Below are 13,231 nucleotides of genomic sequence, written 5' to 3' on the forward strand. Positions count from 1 at the left end.
CGACCGCATGCGACCCGATTCCAGCTGGTAGTGCAGTCTGGGTACAGCGCTTACTTTACAGTCCTCGTGCAGCCAGTAGCAGCCATCGTCCAAAAGCGAGATAAAGCCTCCGAGCCTGCCAATCCGGTGGCACCGAACCGCCACATCTGCAACACAGCCAGGGAACGAGTGAGGTGTGGGCTAGAAAGTAACAAAAAGAGCAATCGGACAATGCGATGTCTCGTCCGGGAGGTACTGTATCAGCTGAGCATCTCTACCTCACATCCATCCATCCCTGTCTTCGTATTTCTAGATGCTCTTCCTCCTCCTCCTCCTCCTCCTCCTCTTTTTATAGGTCTGTCCCTCTCTGTTTTGTTTTACGTCCGGTGTGTTCTCTGTGTGAGGTTTTCCCCAGCGATGGGCGGTTATAGGTAGTGTGGGGGTTTGTGTTTTTGGTTCTTTTTATATATACTTTACGACTCCCTCTACCACTGAGTCCGTTGTAAGAGGAATAATCTCTTGTCTTTCTACTACTCTATCCTTCGCTTGCCTCATAACGGTTTTAAGCGTGTCCGTTTCTTGGAGTCTCAATAGTGTGTCCTTGTGAGTGTTGTCTTTGTCTCGTGTTTTGAGTCGGACACTGCTGACGCTTGCGGGTTGGTGAGGAAGGGTCGGGAGGGGGTTGAACGGCGGCTCGGTGGTCGGTGGTGCACCATCCATCCCGACTTTCCCCCGTTCCTCCTCTCCTCGGCTGAGGATTTCAATAAGACTCAGCCCCGACTCTTCCTCCGTCTCTATCTCTAACTCTGTCGCTTTCTGACCCCGTGGGTTCAACTCCTCGCTTCGAGGTCGACTCCAAACCCTGGTGAACTCCTCCTTTTTAACAAATAACCGTTCTCTCCCCCCCCCCCCGTCCTCCTACCTTGTTCTTTCTCTATCTAATCAACTCCTCGGTAACACACACAAAAAATTGAATGTTTACATCACTCGATTCTCCTTTGACTTTATTAGGAACGCACACTAAGTACAAAGGCGCCTTATTCAGTGTTTTTAAAAGATATATATATATATATATATATATATAACAGCAAGTGAAGTGGCCTAGAAGGATGGACCCTCTCCAGGCTCACAGATGTCCCAAACTACAAAAAACAATTTAGTGCTATACATACTGATTAAGAAACAAGGTTCTGGAAAAAAAAAAAAGAGGAAAAGAAATATTTAATTCTAACAAAACTAATCGCAAACAACTGAATGAGTATTTGTGCTTAGTATGTATACTACTAAAAAGTGAGAGAATGTGCTGGTTTACATGTTAAAAAAAATATATTATGAATATATAATGTGTATATAGCACTATGCCTCATTGTAAACATGAAATATATTGTGTGTTTTTTTGTTTTAAAGGTGGCGGGTCACAGTTTATTGCTAATCAGTCGGGAGGCGGTCGGGTCGCTGAGTTTATGTTGCAGGGAGGAAATGAAGGGAAAAATAAATTGACATTGACTTCACCCAAAGTCCGACACTGTTGTAAAACGAAAGACAAAAAAATACGAGAATCCCTTTAGACTATCACACTAGAAGGTTCTGTTTCTTTGCTGTTATGAACTGACGGAATATTTTTTGATTAATTTTTTTCTGTTTTGTTTTTTTGAAAAAAAAAAAAGAAGCAATTTGAGATGCAATACATAATAATCTTATCTTTAAGACAGCCTTTCTGAAACACTGAGGTAATAATGTACAGTGTGTGGTCGGCTGTTGAGCCACAACATGGGCAATCTTTTAGCTGCAGATTCAGTAGGTTACTGTGCTGGATGTTGACTGCTGTGAAACTAGAAAAATCATGAAAACAAATCGCAGGAAGAATGTGGTCGGTCGTCTCGTAAACACGTAACACGTATACAAAACAAGCCGTAATAATATACTCTTGCACAAATAATGTCCCAAGTAGTAAAACATTGCCACAATATTTTCTTCGTATTGAAAGGAAGCTGTTGTAACTATGTTATTACCACGTTTTGATGGTGCACAGGTTTGTTAGAATCTGAGTTGCATTGGACACTTGTATTACCGTTAATAATTATACATGTATAACTCTGGTAGAGGAATGTGGGAGGGAAGGAAAAAAAGAAAGCTGTCGCTGGTTTGACCCCGTTTTTAAAATGGGTTGATGCAGACGAGGTCGACACTGTAGAAATCCCAATGTCACTGCCGAACTTTGACCCCATCGCAAAACAGAGGAAGCATTTGGTTTAGACACAGAATCGTATAACGGTCCAGTTCGCAGAGAGGGACACTAAAGTGAAACCAGACAATTGTCTTTGAAACTGAAATGTAAGTAGAGAGCTTACTCTCACCAAAGCCCTTTCAAGATCTGTGAATGATTCCCAATTATTGCAATGTAGAAGAATTTGAAAAAGAAAAACCCTACCACCAAGTTTCGTGGAAATGTGATCAGTAGATTTTGCGTAATCCTGCTTCCAAATCACAACAAACCAACCAACAGGGACAGAAACACGACCTCCTTAGAGAAAGTTAAAGGGTTTGAACAAGAGGGGAAATGGACGTTCTGCTGTATTACGTTTCTCACTGAAGACCAAAAACGTTACTTTGAAATACCGTTTACGAACCTTTTCACATTACGAGAGTTTTATGTCGCAAAGCTAGTTTCCGTTGAACCTGTTGCGTCGTAGGAGAAACGTAAAGTGTCTCCATCTAATCCAAAAGTCAGACTTCCGTGTATGTGAGGAACCTTGAGCCATGAGCACGTTGTGGGATTTCTACAGTGGCCGCCCGCCGCTGTGCCTGTGACGAGTTGTTAGAGGTGAACAACATCACATCGACTCCATTTCTCATCATGGCGAGCCTTAAATATCAATCGGGGGGGAAACAAAGCTACAACTAGCTCTTACTATTTCTGTTTCAACTCCTTTCCAATCCAATGTGGTTTATTATTAAATAATTACTGACGTAATTAAAACTTTTTTCAATAGCCATATTATAAAAAGGTATATACATATATATGAATATATATATTTGTGTGTTTGTGTAGATATCTAGAAGATTATATACTTTCTTATAGAAAACTTTGATGTTGACCATTCTCCTCAGTGTTTTGAGAACACGTTGACACATTTCAACATAATGCCGCTGGGTCTCGGTCACAGGTCGACGGGCAACGAATCCAAATAGAAAAATAAAAACCTTATAAAAAAAAAAAAAACCTTCCAAAGGGAATTCCCCTCATCAGAATGCAATACCTTTCTTTCCACGATTCATTTGAGACAAATGGAAAAATGGCAAGAAAACCCATAAAACTTGACAGGCAAGTTGACCAAAAAAAAAAAAAAACAGAGAACACTTCAAGGATAAAGCTCGTGGCGGCTCGCGGGAAACGGGTCGTTTTCCGCGGCCGTGTCAGATTCAGTTTTATACACGTCATGTTTCCGACTCCATGGCCCCACTTCCTTGTTTTTTTTACGTCACTTAACGTTTCTTTTGAGTTCAGGAAAACAATGTATCTGTCAAGCTACGCCATCGAATCGGCCCCAACCAGGACAGGAGCGCTTGCAATACCGGCTCGAGCCCGGCCTCGTGTTTGATCTGCAAGTGGTTGTGTCGCATTTCAGCATCAACAGTTCATTAAAGGTTAATCTGTGAAAACTTGACGGCAACAGTGATGTCAAATAGGGACTTATAGTAGGGACTGTCAAAATCTGCTAAATGTGAGTGGGTGTTTTTTTTTTTGGGTGGAAGAAAATACTTTGACAAAAGGGCATACATTGTTTTTGTTATTACTATTGATTTCATTGTCTATTTACATCTAATGACTATCAAATTCACAAATGATTTTTTTTAACTTAGTTTTTGGTAAAAAACAAAAAGGTAAATACTGCTAGTGAGATTTTATATTTTTACATATGTTGGTTTTATTTTGCGTTTCTTCTTTTTTTATTTATACGCCACTTAGTTTGGATATCTTTAAATGGTGTTTTTGTTTCTTTTCTTTTCTTCATTTTGTGTGATTTCATGTGTCTTGAGAATGTGGAGACAAAGGCATTTCAGTATTTTTGAATTGTTAAAATCTAGTTTCATAGAAGCGGAAGTATCTGATGTTATAAATTATATTTTAATTCATGTAAATAGTTTAAAACAGAAGACTTTGGCTTCCTTTTAAACTGAATACATTTCTCTTCAGAGATTGTTTACATTATGAAACTGTAGAGATGTGCTCCTCATATACTGTAAAAAGTACATATATTCATTGATTTGCCTCCAAAAAATAAAATCCTAATGAACAGCACCTCGGAGCTCGTGTGATTTCTGACTTTACAAGAAAAGGATGAATGTTTGGATTTAGCTTTAGCTCGCTGTTGATCAATGATGTCTCAGAACATAAGAAATCTTACGTTACATGTTGGGGTTTGTTCCCAACTGGTTTTTAACTATTCTTCTCAGATTGCAAATGTTGTTTGGGTTCAGAGTATATATTCTTATGTCCCTTTAGGCCAGTGGCTGGTGGAATGTTTTCAGGTTGTCCATCCATCCGTACGTCCAGTATCTCAACAATGCCTTGAGGGAACAAATGTCAAAAGTCAAGGTCACGGTGGCCTCGCAAAGCAAATGATTTGCCTTGTGAACGCGATATATCTTTAACATCTTGAGGGAATCCTCTCAAATTTGGCACATTGATTCATTTGGACACAAGAATTACCCAAATTCATTGTGGTAGCCAAAGGTCAAAAGTTGAAGTCACAGTGGCCTCACAAAGCAAATTTGTTACCTTGTGAACGTGATATCTCTGTACCGTCTAAAGGGAATCCTTTCACATTTGGAACAATCATTCATTGGGATGCACGAATTAACCTACTTGATTTTTGCAGCCAAAGGTCAAAAGCCAAGGTCACGGTGGTTGGATGTGTTTCTTGAACATTATATGTTAAGATCAGCTTGAGTGAATGTCTTCAAATTTGGGACAAACGTCCACTTGGACAAACTGATTAGATGTTGGTGGTCGAATGTTAAAGGTCAAGGTCACTGTGACAGCAAGTTCTCGGCCTGTTGAACATATCTCCAGTCTGTCTTCAGACCAGTTGCCACGTGCACTCAAAGAACTGATTAGATTCCAGTGTTCAAAGGTCAAAGACCAACAATACTGGTTTTCTTCTTTCTCAGCCGCTTTTTTCTAGTGAAGACAAACCTTTCAAATAAGTTTCGTGTTTTTACTTTACTGAGTTTTTTCTGCATCATGACGTGTATGTGGGTCAAAATGAGCTGCGGTGGCTGTGAAGTGAAGAAGCAAAGAGGAGTGAGTTAATATCAGGCTTTGAATGATCAGACGATACTTGTGAGAAGAAGCAGTTGGTTTTCTGTGAGATGTAGAATATCACTAAAAACTAATCTGTAAAGACATTTTCTCTGCACAGGTTCTTCATACTCAGACAGAAATCTGTTCAGTACATCAAATCTAACTTTTCAGTTTTATTCTCGTCCATAGTCTGAAGGTTCTTACATGTTTTTCTTCTGAAGTTTTCAACCTAAAACATGTGGAGAATTTTTTTTTAACAACTGTTGACAGAAATGTATGATTTATGAAAGAATAAGAATATGAGATATCCAAAATCCCCTTTGTGAAAAGGTTTGACTCTAACATGTCAACAGCACAAAACCTGGCTTTATCTAAAAATCCTGTTTATGGAAATATTTGTGCACCATTTAAACACAATTTCTGCTTCAATTATTGCTTCAGTGTAATTAACTTACAGACGTTTCATGGTGATATCTGTAGTTTAATGCATCACTTCCCTGTCTTGAAATACTCGTGGGTCATGAGTTATTAGAATATCTGTCGGTAAGAAAAGAAATCTCATATCTATAATTATTAAGACATCATTGAAACATCTTCATGAAGACACCATTAACACATTGAAGAGCTGCTATGAATATGGCAGTAAAAACTGAATTCAGCTTGAAAATTAATGAATTGTAAAGGTTTGAGTTTGTTTCTCCTTCATGTTGTTGGTATTTTTGCTGCTGCAACAAATCATCCCACTCACTCAGAATAAACTGAATAAAAGTCTGTTTCAAGGACCAGTTCCTCATCTACCCCCCCCCACACACACACACACTTTGAGAGCTGTTATTTATGTGTTTGTATGAAGTGGGTGTCGGCCTGCTTACACAAGACGGAGCATATTGTACGACTGCTGCGATCAACTTATCAATGCTGTGGAGAGGGTTCAGCTTCACAAAGCAATATGCTCTGCTGCCGGTGCTCGCTCACACACACTCACACACACACAGACACACACACACACAGACACACACACAGACACACACTAATGGGCGCTCCCTCTCTCCAGTCTTCCCCTGGTTAAACAGAACCCTATTAACAGGCCGCTGGCAATTTTCCGCCTGGCTAGACCGTGATTCACATGTCAGTGACTGCACTGATGATGTCCATGCATGGGACATCACTACACCAGCAGCTCTGATGGTCTCTTGTCTCCTGTCACAAACACTATGGCAACACACACAAAAAAGAAACAGAAGAACACGAGAGCGTTTACATTTCACGAGAGCTCCGAGACAACGAGGATGAATGAAAATCTAAAATCCTCTGAGCCGTGGCCCTGTGCACTCTGTTGGTTTTACACGTCCAAAGTTCAACTAAATTGTTCTCTGACCCCCACGATGCAGCAAGTTCATTCATCCATTTAAAACTGCTCTGAACTCCCAGACTTCAGAAACTTTACCCTCTCGCTCTCTAATCAAGCACGGAGCGATGTATCAGCGAGGCTTCCAGGTTAGAGACTGAATGTGGGCCACTTTGTGCTGCTCCTCGTTCTGCACACAGCTTTGTTCAAACTCTCACACGCCTCGTCTGAAACCTGCATTTTGTTCAAACTATCAAACGTAAGTTATGACACATCCATAAGAAACTCAGCAGCATGAGCATCACACTGAAGTTATGTCAGGTTGTTACCAAGTTTGTGTTTGTGTCCTCACTTTGCTGCTGGACAGGTAATGTAAAGTACGTGTATGTAGACTTAGGTAAATTAGAAATCACAATGATCCAGAAACCAGTAAGAAACCAAAATAATTATCTGAAAGTAGCCAAAGCGTGTAGATCGTAGACTGTAAACAAAAACAGATGGAGTCCACTCTCTCCCAGTCGAGGTGCAAATCCAAATAAAAATCTGGATCAAGTGAATTCAAACAAAACGTTAAAGTTTCGTGCTCTACTGAGTTTTTAATAGCTTCCATGTCATGTGACTCACTGTCTACAAACCAATGCTGACTTTTATTATTCCCTGTCACAGAGAAGACACTTTATTATCTCCTCCCTATCAGGGTGTGTTTTCATTGACGTATGTTTGCTTTGTTTGTCTGTTCGCAGGATAACTCAACAACTAGTGAGCAACGATCCAAAGTAGAATCTATTCAAGTGGAACGGTTCCAGATAATTGGGCCGATCTAGGGTTTTAACTTTCTCTATCATGACGAGATGAGACGTCAGCCTCGGTGGATTCACTCTCCCAGTGACCTTTTCTTCCTGTTAAGCACTTTGTACCTTAAATGGACCAGTGGCTCACATTAACACACCCAACAATCTGTCAACCTGCAGTATGAAAATGAAATAAACACCTGTCCCATCCTGCAGCTCCTGAAACGACTGTGGAGCTGAATCACTGTGACCTTCATGGAGGGACGACACAGTTCTGTTGTGGCTGCAGTGCTTTTTATCTGCGTGTCCCTAATAAGCTCCCAACCCACACTGTGAACTTCTAATTACACTCAGATGACGACCACATTTATTTATGCAATTAAACTCTGCTTTGGTTGATACAGTTAATTTCTGAAGAATTAGCCGTCGCCTTTGTCTTCGGTGATTAATTTCACAGCCCACGGGCAGAGGAGAAAGGAGACAATTAGAAGTCACGCTGACGTTTCCTGTCCTACTGGCCTCTGCGTGGACGTTTCTGCCGGGCAGTCGTGACTGCAGCAAACAGAGCTCTGCACTGCAGCGTTATTACACACACACACACACACACACACACACTGTGTCACCCCCGTGAGGTTTCAGGACGTCACACTCTCAGACACTAATGGTTATTTCTCCTCAAACTTCTCCAACAGGGGAAACGCTTCATTACTTCAGACTCCGCATTTTATAATCAGCCCTGAACTTGGGATGTTTCTGTGAAGATCACTTGACGTGTGTGTTCACGTTGAACGTCGGCACGAAAACCCTCGGTTTGTTTTGTCCGCTGACAGTTCCAGTAAAGTTTATTCAAACAAGACGCCTGTGCGACGCTTCTCCGACTGGAAAACAGGAGGAAAGAAATAAAGTGTGGAGCCGCAGATGGCCGGTATAGATGCTGACATTATGTTCCGTCTGTTCGGCGCCGTAATTCAATTTTATATCACAGCGGTCTCACTCCAGACTTTTAGTGGCCCTAATATGAAATACAACTTCAATAACATAAAAAAAAGGCCCAGTACAGTTTATAATTGATCTTATGACAGCAGCCATGTGGGATATATTGGAGTTGGGAACCACTCAAGCTGCCAGCCAAAATCTATGATGTTCCAGAAATCCAGGCGATTGTCCGAGAGCCAAAAGATTGATCGTTCAAGCAATTAATCGGAGATCGAGACCCCCCCCCCCCCCCCCTCCCTCAAACTGCACGACAACCAGCAAGGCAGAAGTTCGGCCTGTTTCTATGAGTTGTGGGGAAGTTAGGGTTAAAAACTTGTTTGTAGTTTGGTAAGATGAGAAAGAAAATCAGTTTTTAGCTTCGTCTGATGTCGATGTTTGCGAAAGGGAAAGTAATTTTCTCCGGCAGGTATCACAGACCGATGAGATGTGTGGAGACGTAAGAACCAGGAAACGTCTTTTTAATCTCAGACGGTGATTATTAACATTTACTCTACCAGTCAAAACACGGTGAAATGTGATTAGAAAAGAAACGATCATGTTAATAAGTCTGCACACTTTGCCAGATGCAATATATTTTTTCTCCTTGTATTTGGACGGGTGAACTTTGACATCGTTTCAAAACCAATTAACTAGGCTTTGAATTGCATAGTAATTAGATAATCTTAGAAATTATGTTTTAAATATCCGGGAAATCCAACTGAGCTCAGAGAGCCGTAACAGGTCAAAGGTCAAGTTGTGCAACGCGCTGATAATTGTTTCATTCGCTGGATTCTGACCCACACACACAAACTAATGACTCACTGAAATCTGTTGTTCAAACTAAGAGCTTGAACATATTCGTTTTCTGACTCGGTCTTGGATCATATTTATATTTATTATATTGTTCTAAATCTACTGTTGGATTTTAGATTGTAAATAAAGACGATGTGTCTCCTCTTCCTCCCACCATCCAGAAAGGAATTTATAATATCTCTGATATCAACACTATCATCTATCAATCAGATGATGCGGTACCGAGGTCGTGACGATACCTGAACTCGACCAATCATGAGTCAATCTCAGCTGTCAATCATGAAATTTCATCCTGTTTTAAAATCTTCAAATAACTTATTAAAACCGAATTTACCCGAAAAATAAAACATACTTGATTCTTCATCAGTGTGATAAGAACTATCAGAAATGATAGAAACTATCTTAGAGAATATTTGACAAGTATTTATTATTGTTTTATTTGGTCCTTGTCCCATCTGCCAACATAGAGGAGGTGGGGTTTATGAAATATGCTGCAGCCTGCCACCAGGGGGCGGTCAAGATGCCTTGGTTTCACTTATGGGAGCCATATGGGAGTGTTGGTTTCTGCACAGATCCTTGAGTTCCTGTCGCAGCCTGTTCGTCGTCCTCCTGAGACGTTTGAATCCGGACGGACACAAACACCACTGAGATGATCTGCTTTGGTTTTCTGTCATGTTTTAAAAAGAAAGGTGAGAAAAGACGTGACGGAGAAAGGTCACGTCATCGTGTTCTCTCGAGGTCACATCTCCTCGCGTGACCTTTATATCATTGGGTCTTTGACAAAGGTCGAAATTCATCTCTGCAGCTATTTCACATTTTTCTCTTCATATTTTACAGTCAGAAGGAAAAAATTGTTCAGTCTCCGAGAAACAATTTGTCAAATTGTGGATCTGGAGCTTTTTAATGGACAAGAATTTATCTTTTTTATTTGCCATGTAGAAATATCACAGCTTCAGAAGTGTTTAGCTCGTCTTTCTAGTTTTTTTTCGAGGTATTGGTGTAAGTTGTCTCTTTGTAAGATATATGTGTTTATTTATACGTATATGTAATAAGTAACTTCGGCCACTAGGGTTAGACTACGTCGTAAAGCAGCGTGGGATCATGGGAGTTGTTGTCTTCATGAAAATCTGTGAAATTTGTGCAAAACTGGCAAATCTCGCATTGTTAAAGGAAGTGACCAAAACATTCCTGGATCCCCCCCCTGATCCAGATCTGCACCGAACATGAATTGGTTCTTTCCTGACCGCATCCTTCCTCCAAGTTTCATAATAATCTGTCTGGTAGTTTTTGTGTAATTCTGCTAAATAACAAGACAGACAGACAAACCAACGCTGACATAAACAAAACTACCTTAAGTGGAGGTAATAAAATGATGCACAATACATTTAGAGCATTCTGGGTAAAGTCATGGGTATAAATATTTAATTCAGTGTGAACTCTTTAATGATAAAGTCCTCATATGTTATCTATATGATGTATGAACGTCTGACGGTGAGAAATGAGAGGAACCTAAAGAGACAAACCGGAGGTCAAGTTTACCACGATGGTGTAAATCAGCCTGTGAGCTGCAGGTCTGACTCTTGCCGACTCATCAGCACCTGAGTCGATGTAAAGCCGTCGTGTGACTCCAGCCTCAGACGAACACTCGGCGTCTACGACAGCACTCCAGTGATGCTGATGAGAATTTGCTGGGACAAGAAAAGCCTGAGCGAACCAGTCAAGTGACTTCCTCTGCTTGGAGACTGCAGCCGACCCTTTTGCACAGTCGTCCTATAAATATCCCACATCCCTCTCTCTCTCTCTCTCTCTCTCTCTCTCTCTCTCTCTCTCTCTCTCTCTCTCTCTCTCTGTGCTGTGGCTCGCAGGCTGGCAGCTCTGCAGTCACGACTGCCCCCGATCCCCTGCTGGAATGAGGCTGGAGCTGCCTCCCTGCTGCAGGCTCCCTGGGTGTACTGCAGCTGCTGCCCCCCCCGCCCCTCTCTCTCTATCTGCAGTCACGGGTTGTCTCTGCGTCAGAGCTTCACACACTCTGCTGAGCATCACAACCGTATACGGCAATCCTTTAAGCTCCCATCATGCACTTACATCACGGGCGCTGACGTCACGGGGGCCTACGTCTCTCACACACACCGGTGACGTCACACTCAGATTATGTATCCATGCTATTCTTATTTCAGCGTTGGGAGGGAGGGAGGCGGGGGGGTGGGGGGGTGTTGGGCTCCTGCTGCAGCTCCAGTGGTGATCGCTGTTCATTATCCTGCTCTGGCATCACGCTGGGTTTTGTAACAGTGTTATGTATCGTTCTGGGTGGGAGAGTTAACTCATGCGCACACGCACACAAGCACATTCAAATGCAAAGTGCAGCTATTTATACATCGTCAGCTGTTGTGGAAGTCGCTGTTTATGCAGCGGATCCTGCAGAAGACTCGCATATTTACATCGTACAGTGAAAACAGGAGGATGTTTTTCCTCCTGTTTAGAAAAGAGGACGAATGTTTCTCTGGTTTTAAAACGAAACCTTCACTTAGGTTTGTTTGATTTTATTTGCTCCTGTTTTATCTTGTGCTGCAGATTGAGTCGTAGTTTCTCCTCAGGATGAGCTGCTCCCACACAGATCTGGTTAATGGCAAAACACATATTATACATACATACAAATATTAAAACAAACAATGAAAACATTATTATACATGTACATGTTTTAGCCTTGAGCACTTTTGACCTGTGCTTTCTGGGATTTTGGGAGAAAGGTATTTATGAATGCAGAGTCTGACAAACTCTGTAAACATCTGTCACGTGGGAGAAGAAGATTGTAATTTATTTTTTTCCCCCTGGTTTTAAACCGATGTATATCAGTTGCGAAATTTCAGGGAAATATATTTTTGACAGCACTTCGAGTTCTGCTCCTCTTCATCACTGTCAGTCACATTGTTGCAGAGTCATAAATCCTCATGGTGGAAAACTTTTCCCAGATTCTCTCGAAAGTTGAATTCAAGCACGATGAGAGATGAGCAAACATAAGAGAAGTGACTGCAAAGGTGCATTCAAACACTTCAATAACATAGTGAAAGACTATATATCATGTTTAAGATTTAACAGCAGACAATCTAACATACAACACAAACTACACACACACACACACAGCTCAGTAAAAACATGGACGCCAGCGTTACAGTATAAAATAGCGTTTCTTTACTCAACTCTGCAAATTACTTGTAAACAATTACAGATTACAGATTACTAACTAGAAAGAAAGTAAGGACATAAATTTATCTCTGCTAATCTGCATTAGTTTCGTGCATTTGCAAACTTTTTACAAACAAATCTTTAACCAAACAATGCAGCTATTTTGCAAACGATTTATGAATGTATTCAATCTGCATTTGCATCATAATGGTGTTGATTCTGAATATTTAAAAAGCAAGTAGATGAAACAAGCTGAAACATGTGAACACAGCTAATGTCCCGAGAGCCAGAAATACACAAGACGTGATTCACCAACACTATTAAAATGTCTGGTGCCTCCTAAAATAACCACATCTACAAAATACAATTGAATAAAGCTTGACCAATTTACAATAGAGTTTATTTCTCTGATATGATAACTTTTATTTTACAGAAGAAACCATGAAGAAAAGATTTATGTTAATATCTTACGTTAGAATATGTTTATGTTCAACATTATTTTTCAAGTTGTATGATTGTGTTTAGTGAAGGTTTTTTGGTTTATGGTTTAACTGTAAACCATCAAGCCTTAATTGCAGTTCTTTGTTATTATGGTTTGACAACGATATCCAAGGAATCATGAAAGCCATTATTTTTAAGATACGTATATCAGGAATTTTTTATTCCATAATATTGATATCTGTCCCCTGACTGGCCCTGAAAGCAAATACTGAATATTGTGCAAATATCTCAATACCAAAAATACCCTCAAGGTCAAACTGCAGCTAGTCTGATTGTCTTGGATCTTTTTGTGATTCTCATCATTGTTAATGTTCAGTATTAATGTGATTCAGT

Source organism: Hippoglossus hippoglossus, chromosome 10, assembly GCF_009819705.1.
Source record: "Hippoglossus hippoglossus isolate fHipHip1 chromosome 10, fHipHip1.pri, whole genome shotgun sequence".
Taxonomy (NCBI): Eukaryota; Metazoa; Chordata; class Actinopteri; order Pleuronectiformes; family Pleuronectidae; genus Hippoglossus; species Hippoglossus hippoglossus.